Raw genomic sequence first — 11,450 nt, forward strand, 5'->3', positions numbered from 1 at the left:
TGCGAAAGAGCATTATGTTTACCTTTCATTGGGCTCATGTCATTTCTGTATTCCCTTTTTGCTCAAGTATGATCATTCACTTTAAAACAAAATAAGGAAAATCTGAATAACGACCCATGGCCTCTGGCCCTCTCTTGCATTCATTACTCATCCAGTGACATCACTCCCTGGCCAATCAGTGGCCTGCAGTCTGTAGACGTCACATTTTCGTCTCGACTCAACTCAAATCCCTGCCGTGTAGGTGCTAAAAATGTACCTGCTACCAGCTGTTACTCCCTCATGCATAACCCTAAAACCTGAGTCGAATATAGTCAAGTGGAGTAGCGTTTTGCATTTTGGTTCACGTTTGTCGTATTTTACACAGTCAGTGAAGTAATGTTGTCAGGATGGCCGAGCGGTCTAAGGCGCCAGACTCAAGGGTTCATTCCTTCCTTAGCACAGGGACTTCTGGTCTCCATTAAGGAGATGTGGGTTCAAATCCCACTCCTGAAATTAATTTCATGCTTAAATCTTCCTTGCATATTAGAAGACCATGAAGAAAGCCATGTCGGGCCATGGTGAAAAAGGGCATTTATCTCTGAAGACGGGCCTTCAGTTCCTCCCATTAACATACACGATTCTGATGTACGATGAGGCAGTTCTCCTGCAACATTAAGCTCTTTTCCACTAGTACTTACTCACAACCACCTCAATGTGGGTGGGGTCGTTATAGCAAGGAGGTCCAAAAGTCCTGTGATGTCAGTTTTATGTGACACAAACCTTACTTTCCTCAGGGAGGGTCTCAAAATTATGTACGTTTTGGCGTACATAGTTTCTAACTTGCAGGTACCTAAAGAAATGTGTTGCTGGGAGGGAGAATTTATGTTGCAGTTGAGTAAATGAAGCAAAATGCTTATTAATTTACAGATCTATTAGAGTAACTATGCCTTTTAGTTTCCAACTGTAAAAAGTTGCATCAGACAGTGAAGGTGGAAATGCATGATTATGACACACAGGGGCATAGACAGAGGTACCAGGTAGTTCGCAACATTTCTTAATCTGCTGCCATATTCTCAAACAGTTACGAATTATTTGGTTATTCAATTTTGAGTTGGGAAGACTAGGAGTTGAGAAAAGAAGAGCTGGGAGTGATGTGTCTTTAACATCAGCCTTTTCAATGGCAACCCAGGCTGGGGTTTCTGTTGAAACGCCAGGATTATAACCTTCAACCCGGTAAGCAAGAGCTCTAAGGTTCGCTGCCCAGTAATAATGCTGAAAGCATGGCAGTCCAAATCCACCCTTTTCTCTTGGTTTTTGGAGATGCTTTTTGGATATCCTATGGGCTTTAAAACCCCATATAAATGGCATGATTATTGAGTCCAACAACTTGAAAAAAGACTTGGTTAAAAAAATTGGAAGATTTTGAAACAGATAGAGAAATCTTGCCAGAGAAACCATCTTTATTGCATTTATACGGCCCACCATTGAAAGGGGGAGTGTTCACCACTTTGAAATATCTCCTTTTAGTTTTTCCATCTTTTCATGAAAATTCAATTTAAAAATTAATTTTGGGTCTTTTGGAAGGGTTACTCCAAGGTATTTCAACTTGTCTGTGACTTTAAATGGGAGTTTATGCAGAAACTCTGGTTTATGGTTTTTCCCAATAGGCATAAATTCACTTTTTTGCCAGTTGATAGTGTACCCAGAAATGTCCCCAAATGACTTAATGAGATCTAACAGAATAGGAATGGATAATTCAGGCTGTGACATAAAGATAGCCACATCATCAGCGTATAAAGACAAATGGTGCTCCACACCTCCTAAATGGATGGGATTGAGAGTTTCATGCTGTCTAATACGAACAGCAAGGGGCTCAATACATATTGCAAAGAGGAGTGGGCTAAAGGGACATCCCTGGCGCGTTCCACGCTGCAGTCGGAATGAGGTGGACCTATCCTGATTTGTAAGAATGGAAGAGGACGGTTTCACATACACAATTTGAATCCAAGAAATAAAACGCTGACCAAATCCAAATTCTTCCAACACCCTAAACATATATGGCATTTCTATTTGGTCAAAAGCCTTCTCGGCATCTAGACACAAAACCGCCACCTCCTGGTCATTCTTGTACTTATGGTACATTATATTCATTAAAGGTAGGGTAGGAGATCCTGGATTTTGAGTCCAGCGAAGCTGCATTTTGAAAATACACAGGTAAAAAGTCCCAACCCTTTTCTTCACTTTCCCCCCGAAGGCACGCCTCTAGAGTACATGAACGCGCACGAGCACGAAGGTGCACGAGCGCTGTTCTGACAGCAAGCATCGATCGTTGCCGTATTTAGTATTTAGTATTTAGTATATGATAACGATACGTTTAATAATGCTAGGTGCTAGCCAAGCTGGCTCTAGTTTAGCTTCCTGCCAAGCTTCTGGACGAGTAATTCGTTCACGGAGCAGGGTACGCGCACAGGGGGGAGGAGGGGGAGGGAGGAGCAAATTGCAGTTTGATAGACGGCATCAGTATCCAATCATTGTGAACGGTCCGTTCACAATGATTGGATACTGTTTTTCCTAGATTGTACATTCTAGAGGCCACTAAAACTTTTCATTTTTGTGTCAAAACTTTTAGTTAATTGGTTGCAATGGGGGTGTGAAGAGTATTTCAAGCAATATGTAAAAAAATGTTCCAGAAAAAGATCCCCTACCCCACCTTTAATCTTCGAACGTTAAAGAATGAAAATCTGCCAGGAATAAAACCTGTTTGGTCTTTATGAACAATGGAAGTGATATGTTTATTTAACCTATTTGCTATCAGTTTTGTGAAAATTTTTAAATCAGAATTCAATAATGCTAGTGGGCGGTAAGATGAGGGTTCAGTCTCATCTCTCCCCTCCTTTGGAATAAGTGAAATGTTAGCTTCATATAAGGACTTAGGGAAATGTTTGTTTTCAAATGAATGCTCAAACATCCTAAGCAAGAGTGGAGCTAATTGTTTGTGGAATGTCTTGTACCACTCCATGACAAAACCATCCGGCCCAGAACTTTTCCCATTGGGGAAAGATTTTATTGCATCTAAGATTTCTTCAGCTGTAAATCAGCATTAAGCGCTTCACATGCCTCATCACTTAATTTTGAGAGGTTCAAGTTCTCCAGCCACGTAGAAGTGTCACCTGTAGCTTTAGATGTATACAGTTGTTCATAATATTCCCTGAAGCGCTTGTTTATATCCATAGGGTTAGTAATAAGATCTCCTGATTTAGATTTTATCTTGTGTATGGCTCTGCTAGCCTGCAGTCCCCGTAACTGTTGCGCCAGAAGTTTCTGGGGTTTGTCTCCCAGCTGTTTTTGTTTTAATTTAAATAGCTGGTTCTGTACCTGGGCAGATAGTATATCATTATATTCATATTTAAGTTTAATTATGTTCTGTAATGTGACTGAATTAGGAGATGATTTATAAGTAGTGTCTAGCTGTGTTAAGTCCTTTTCAATTTCTACAAGACGCCGTTTCTTTTCTTTTCTCATGGAATTTTCATAAGAAATAATGTGACCTCTAATTACAGCCTTGAAAGCTTCCCATAAAGTTGAGTCTGTAACCTCATGGTTATCATTTGTTTCCAAAAATTCAGATATTTTAGAAGAGACAAACTGTGAAAAGGAGGAGTCAGAGAGAAGTGAGGGATGGAAGCACCAACTATACTGTCGTTTCATATGGTTGAGGTCAAGTACCAATGATGTTGGGGAGTGATCCGAGATTAAGATATTGTGATATTTGGTGGAGATTACATTTGATATCAGTTTTGAATCAAGCAAAAAGTAGTCGATTCTAGCGAAAGTTTTGTGACGCTGTGAGAAAAAAAAATTCCCTATGTGTAGGGTTCTGAAGCCTCCATATGTCAACTAGATGAGTAGATAACATCAAATTATTTAGAGTTGCAGAGGCAGCAGAAGGTAACTGAGTTGATTGAGATGATCTGGAAATGGTGGATCTTGGCTATCATGACACGCGGCCGTGCCTCGTCATTTTTTTCAGATATATTACCCAGGCAATGTGCTCGATCCACCACAATAGGCTTTGGAAAATTACTGGCGCCTAACAGTTCAGGGATAAACTTCTCCAAGAAGTCCACAGGGCGCATTCCCTCAATCTTCTCAGGTAGGCCAACAATTTTAATATTTTGACGTCTAGAGCGAGCTTCCAGATCAATTACTTTGGCGTGCAATGCACGGTTATCCTTCTGCATTTCCATACAAGTTCGCTCATCCTTCGCGAAGCGAGTGTCTTGGCTAGAATGAGCCTCCTCGATTGTGGTTACTCAATGGTCAAGACTCACCATAGATGCTTGAGTGGATGCCAATGTTGCCTCTAATGCATCGAATCGGTCAGTCATTGTTTTGTTCATGTCAGAGATGTTTTTGTTCATGCTCTGTATTGCCAAAAGAACGCTGCTGGAGTCTGTATCCGCGAGGTCCTCGGTGTCCGTTGGTGTTAGCTTTGGTGAAGCACGGGCTGCCGTCTCATCTTCTTTATCCTTCTTTCCACATTCTGCCTTTGATGTTTTTACCATCTTTCCACTCTTAATGATCGATTAAATCAATAAAAGGTCGCGTAAACTCATATATATTTTAGATTAAATGTCGAATTACATTACAATATGGAGAGGAGCTCAGAAAAACGTGTCTACTCCATGTGGTGCTCACTAGCGCCATGTGACACAAACCTGACACAACAATTTAGGACATCGAGGCAAAGGTATACCTGCTGCTTGGTCTATTTCTTTGCGTCTAGCAATCCACCTCGTTGACGATCACAGAATACATCAAATCCAACTGTTGCTGTTGCCGGTTCTTGTTAAGGAGTGGCTTTCATGACTCATCCAGTAACATCACTCCCTGGCCAATCAGTTGCCTGCAGTCTCTAGATGTCACATTTTCGGCTCGACTCAACTCGACCCCGACCGAGTAGGTGCTAAAAACGTACCACCTGGTGCCAGGTGGTATTACCTCATGGAAAACCCTAACAGCTGAGTGGGATCCAGTCGAGTGGAGTTGGTAGAGGTTGAAAAGGGAAGAATGTGTTCCGATGTCATTCTAAATCTCAGAAAGTTTACTTAGGCTTGTTTTATCTCTTCTTTTTTATCAGAAGGCATGTTTTGTAACATGTGAATAGCCCGGCTAGCTCAGTCGGTAGAGCATGAGACTCTTAATCTTAATCTTAAAAGCCACAGGTTCCTCTCTCAGTGACAGAGTCAGCCAGACTCCACCTGATTTGTACAAAGAAGAGAAGCAAACAGTCAAAATGAGCTGCTCACACCAAGTTGATAGTTATAACGTAATCCTCTGGTACAAGCAATCCAACACACACCTGCAGCTTCTTGGATACTTGCTCGCAGGAACTGGAAATATAGAGAAAGCAGTGAATGTGAAGTTTGAAGGAGGTGCAAATAAAGGAGAAACCTGCACATTAACCATTGAAGGACTAAGCCTGAACAGCAGTGCAGTTTACTTCTGTGCTGCTCGTTACCAGTGTAACATATCACTGCTGCTCAATACCAAAACCTCATGTGCATTTTCCATGTATGTATTACAACTCAGATGCCTCCACATCTGTAACTTATATCCATTAGGTGGCAGCATCAGACCTTCATGCTAATCTACAAACTGAGAGGAGGAACAACTGTGACACCACCCATCTGATGATTTCATGTATGTTTCGTGATGCTGTTGGAGGGTTGACTCAGAAAGAAGCTGGAAATAATCAGTATAACTGCTGATGCATTAAGGGAAATAAACTAAATTCTTCAACATAACCAAACATCTGGAGAACAGAAAATGCTCATCTTTCTTCTTTGCATTGCTTTTATCACCATGCTGCTTTCAGGTAACGACCTCAAAATAATTCAGACATTTCTGTTTTAGGTTAATACTGCATCAGGATTTTAGAAAAGAAATAAATCTCTCTTTCACTTTTCTGGTTTCATCAGTGCTGATGATGCTTTTTGCTGATCTTTTCTCAACACGTTCCTCTCTCAGTAACAAAGTCCAACAGGATCCAGTAGAAAAGTACAAAACACTTGAAGAAAAACCCCAAATTATCTGTTCACACAACAGTGATAGCTACCAAATCCTCTGGTACAAGCAATCAAACACACACCTGCAGCTCCTTGGATACTTGTATGTAGGAACTGGAAATGTAGAGAAAGGAGTGAATGTGAAGATTGAAGGAGGTGCAAATAAAGGAGAAACCTGCACATTAACAATTGAAGGACTCAGCCTGAACAGCAGTGCAGTTTACTTCTGTGCTGCTAGTTACCACAGTGTAACATATCACTGCTGCTCAATACAAAAACCTCCTGATCCCACATTTCTCTTTTCTCATCTCTCTTATAGCTCTCAGCTCCTTGCACCTGCATTCTAACCAGTGTTGGTCTCCTCTGATTACACTCAGAGATTAAAATAGGAGGTTCTTACTGTAGAGGTTCCCAAACTGGGGGGTGCAGAGCAATTGCGCTGGTGGAATGCATGAATGAATGAATCAATAAATGACACTGCTAGCATAACATGAACAAGTTTTTGATGGTGCTCCCACGTAATCGCAAAGCAGAGGATGAAGCATTGCCAAATGTGCTTCCAAAGCAATTTCCTTCCATGGCAAAGAAAAGAAGATGTGACGACACGTATCTTGCTTTTAGCTTCAGCTGTACAACGGTGGGTGATGAGGAGACAGCGCAGTGTGTTGTTTGTCTTAAAGCGCTAAAGACAAACCGCAAAGCAGTTTTTGTGTTGTCCTGTGGTTTGAGGTCATCTGTATCCACAGTTGTGTTGAATGTGATTGCTGCTGCTTGTGCTTTTTTTTTTGTTTCTTTTGTTTGTTTGTTTGTGTGTTTGTTCTCTGCTTGTCTGCTTCCAGGTGCTCCTGGTGGCTCTAAGGCTGGATTCCCCACAAAGACCGTGGATTGTCTTCAGTTTTGTTTTTACAGGTGTAGCAGCTGGTTGTCTGGTTTTTCATTGTTTTCGCTGATTGTTCCTTCCTATTTCTGTTCCGTTTCTTTTTCTTTGCTCTCCCTCTGTCCCTGTCCCCCAGTCCGGTTCGGCACTATCACATGTTAAGTATTGTAACAAAAATAAATGAATAAGCAGTTGATGGGCATCAAGGGGAGCTTTACATTCATAAAGCTTCCCTTGGCATAGCAAATGTGTTTGGCATTAACGGTATTCAGATTACAATTCTGCTGCCATAATGCTGGACAGGATAAGGGGAAAAAAAAGAAGACAAACCAGTTGAGTTTTCAGATAAAAACGTGCTCAACAGTCATTTTTTACTCAAGCTGCATCCAGGAGATGCTCAACTCGCCTCATATAAAGTTGCCTATCGAGTGGCCCAGTGTAAAAAGGAATTAATATTTCCCTGTGCTGTGGACATGCTTTCAACCCGAGCCTTATAAAAAGACCACTCTGGTTTCAACAATGCTTGATGACTCTGTAGCCAACATTAAATAATTACACTGTAAAATGACATTTTACAATGCCAATTCCAGAAGGTGGGTGTGTTGGTACGGTGTGTGAAATGGGAATAAAAACTAGGGTCAAGGGTCCAAGAACAGCTCTCATCAGTTCCCAGGTGTTTACAGACTGAGGTCAAAAGAAGAGGGGATGCTACACGGTGCGACACGTGGCCCTTTCCCAAACGTTTTTCAGCCGTGCTGACGCCATCAAACTCAAGAGGAGCTAACATTTAAGAGATCAGTATTTAACAACTTTGTTGCACAAAGGCTGGGTGGCCTCTCGCGGCCCAGTTTCCCTTTTTAAATAAACATTCCAGTCATACGTATTGAATGTTGACCCCGTGGTTGAACATCAAACATTTAGGCTACGTGCCCACGACAACGCTCTGAAGCATAAACGCAGATGTCCGTTTTTTTCTCCACAATTTATCTGCGTTCTCACGAGCGTTTTGGGGTTGGATATCTGTCCATCCATGGGAACAGTGAAAACGTATAAAATTCTTAAAACTGGCAGTTTGCCGATGTAGTATGCACGCACCGCGTCAGTTGGAAGAAAATGGCAAAGCGCGGCGGCAACAACACTCCTTCTAACTTTGTTTGGACCGATGATGAGGTCCAGTTGCTCCTCAACATGACACAGGACTACAAAACCAGGAAGGCAGTGGAGAATGTCGATTGGGAGAGTATTCAAAACAAATATTGTGAAATATGGGAGTCGTTCATGGAGAACTACCCACTTAACGACCCAAAGTACCCTCATGCTAAGGACCAGGTTAGCAAAGTTCATGTCGCAACGAAAATTAAAGCCGTGCGGATTAAATATAGGCAGGCTGTGGACACCCAGCGCCGTAGTGGGCACGGGAGGGTGGTGTCTTTGTTTTTTGAACTATGTGATGAAATTTGGGGAACCACCCCTGCCTCCACAACGGTGGAGCATGGTCTCGAAACGGCTGAAGTAAATGATGATGGGGCAGCAGAGCCGGGCGGTGTAGAACTAGCAGAAGAATCGGTGCAGGAGGACACCTCATCTTCGGAGCCGGCCGGAGAAACTCTTGCGAGGAGGAGACACTTACTTCAGGTAAAACTATGTGTTTGACGCTAGTGTTAGCCCCAACCATCATGGCAATGTAAGGGGCACCTGTCCTGTTCCGGGTAATGTGTGTGTGTGTGTGTGTGTGTGTGTTTTTTTTCATAATGACAGTGAGTAAAAATATTGTTTACACGAATTACAAAGGACAGTTGTGTTTGCCAGATGCACAATTACACTCGTTATTGTTTGGATGTTGAAATGTTTTGGATGTCACAATGTTCCAGTCCTACCGTTTTGACACAATTCAAGTGAAGTGTAGCCCACTTTATTGGTATCCATATTGGTCTGTAACTGACAATGGCACAATATTTGAAATCGCGTTAACACACACACACACACACACACACACACACAGAGAGAGAGAGAGCAAACGCATAAAGACAATATTTTGCACACAACCGAAATTGCATACAAGACCTACAACTTAGCACTTGAACATTGCTCTGTTTCGGACACAGAATTATTGAAATATTTTCATTAAGATATTGTAATATTGTCATGAAGGTGGATTGTGCATGCATGTTGTACAGGACAAGGACAGATGAACGATTATAAGTCCACTAATGTTTGCTTTGGTCTGTTATTTTGTAGGCCAAACTCAACAGCTATGAAATGTTCTGCGTTTATCTGTCGTTATCGTTGTCGTGGGCACGTAGCCTTAGATGCAAACCTTGAAAACGTAGAACGTTTCAAACTGGATGTTTCGGCTGTTGTCTCGAAGCAAGTTCATCAACAGTTTCAAGTTCTCTGCCCGACTGATGTACTAGAAGGTTTTGGATCAACATCAAATGAATCCCTGGAGTCAAAAGAACCACCACTTTTATTATGGGTTGTCCAACAGATAATGGTGAGAATATAGAGGGGGATGGCCACTATATAACGCTGTTTTCACGTAGTTGTTAGCTGCTCACTGGTGTGAACTGTGAACCTGAACGAGTGTGTACAAGTATAGCAGATTTTCAGCTTCCCACATGAGAAGCCTGGACAGAAATGTTTGTTTTGATTTAAAAAACCTCTTTACTCCATGACCCTTTCTCTTAGTGCAGAATTAGAACCCCAGAATGTTCTAATTTATTCGCTGAGCCCCCTGTGACATCACACAGAACCCCCCTTAATGTACAGAATACGGAACCCGTGGCAGTCGGATCCTTACCAGACCGGTGCAGAGTAACACCTGTTTCAGTAGTTTGTGAAAGCCTTTAACTAACTTCAACACTGCTGATATACAGCTTGCAGACATCCATTGCATCTCTCAGTTTTGAATGAAGATGATGCCCTTCAGTGATGATGACGATGATGTGAGTACAGTGGAAACCGCTTATAGTGATCACGTTGGTCCAGAGCCAATTTGAACACAATAAGCGGTTGATTACCAAAACCGAATTTGTATTATTTTATTTTTTTGCTATTTTATTTTTTACTCCCTTGATTCCTTTCTGGACGTCTGCTTCTGCCTCGTTAGCTAACGTAACGAGTTGACACCGGGCAGCAAGCCGAGATGCTGCGGCGAAGCTTGGCATTCCTCAGGCTACCTTGTGTAGTCTAAATAAAGGCCCTGTCACACTGTTGCGTATGAGAGAAGCATATGAGTTGCGTATGAAAATTATCACTCATACGCTGGTATACGCTGACATACGCCAGGGGAACGTTAGGCATAGGTTTTATATGTTTCAAGCACGCTGGCATACGTTGGCATACGCTGAGGCAAAAAATACATTTTTGAATATGCTCAAAACTTTTGTGCGTATGGTTAATACGCTAAGCATACGCTTGGCATACGCTGAATACGCTAGAGGTACGATATAGGTACGTTACTGATAGGTCGAGAACGCTGGACATAAGTTGCCATATGTTGCCATGAAGGTGTACCGTACAGCTAGCGTATTTATAGCCTCCGCCCGTCTGCCGCCTCCATCTCCGCCAGACGGGCGGTGATGGAGGCTCCAGGCAACCGACGATTCACGGGAGCGGTCAGTAGGAGGAGTTGGGGATCTTGATCGCTCAGAAGCATGTAACTCATCAGCCGCAGGTGCATCAGGCATTTCAGCAGGTTTGGGTGAGAATGATTCTTGTGTTTTTTTGCCTTTTCCTCGACCTCGGCCTCGGCCCAAGGCCCGGGCAAACGACGATTGCTTCTTGGGAGGCATGATCGAGATGAATGTCTCGAGAGATGTTGATAGCGCGTCGTCTACTGCAATAATGGAGCAATGTGGAAAGGCTGCTGATATAGGCGCGTTGAAACGTACGCTGGGCATGCGCAGTTCATATGCTACTCATACGCTAGTCATTCTTTATTTTCAAGGACTTTTCGTGCGTATGAAAATTATATTATTAATTTTCATACGCAACTCATACGCTTCTCTCATACGCAACAGTGTGACCGGGCCATAAGCAACTAGAGAACGACGGCGCCTGGGAAAAGCACCTGAGGAATGCCAAGCTTCGCCGCAGCATCTCGTTGGCTCGTTTTTGGTAATTTGTCATACGCCTCGAGGAGACTACGTTTTTCATTCAGAGAAAATGACTTCCTTTTTCCAGCCATGATTTGCGCGCTTGCTGCCCGGTGTCAACTCGTTACGTTAGCTCGCGAGGCAGAAGCATAGGGCAGAAGCAGACGTCCAGAAAGGAAGGGAGTAAAAAATAAAATAGCTACACGTAGTTTTAAAATTATTTTTGCACATGTTTACATTCATAAAATGGCCAAAAATTAACATGATAAGCGGATTTCTTGATTACTATAAACAAATTATTTAAACAGCATTTGTATAGAAATGATTCTGTCCCAAGCATCCCTAAACATCCAAGGAACGTTTGGGATTTACTGTACCCAAAGGGAACGTTTTTAAGTGGTAGATTTTGGTTTGGTTATAACCAAACCT

General features: G+C 42.3%; 1 non-coding gene across 1 annotated transcript; it reads left to right on the forward strand.

Moving 5' to 3' along the window:
- Positions 1–380: 380 nt before the first annotated feature.
- Positions 381–492, forward strand: trnal-caa (transfer RNA leucine (anticodon CAA)). The gene is made up of 2 exons: positions 381–418; positions 446–492. It is a non-coding gene; the product is annotated as a tRNA-Leu (tRNA).
- The last annotated feature ends 10,958 nt before the right edge of the window (positions 493–11,450 follow it).

The sequence above is a fragment of the Odontesthes bonariensis genome, chromosome 17 (genome assembly GCF_027942865.1).
Source record: "Odontesthes bonariensis isolate fOdoBon6 chromosome 17, fOdoBon6.hap1, whole genome shotgun sequence".
Classification (NCBI taxonomy): Eukaryota; Metazoa; Chordata; class Actinopteri; order Atheriniformes; family Atherinopsidae; genus Odontesthes; species Odontesthes bonariensis.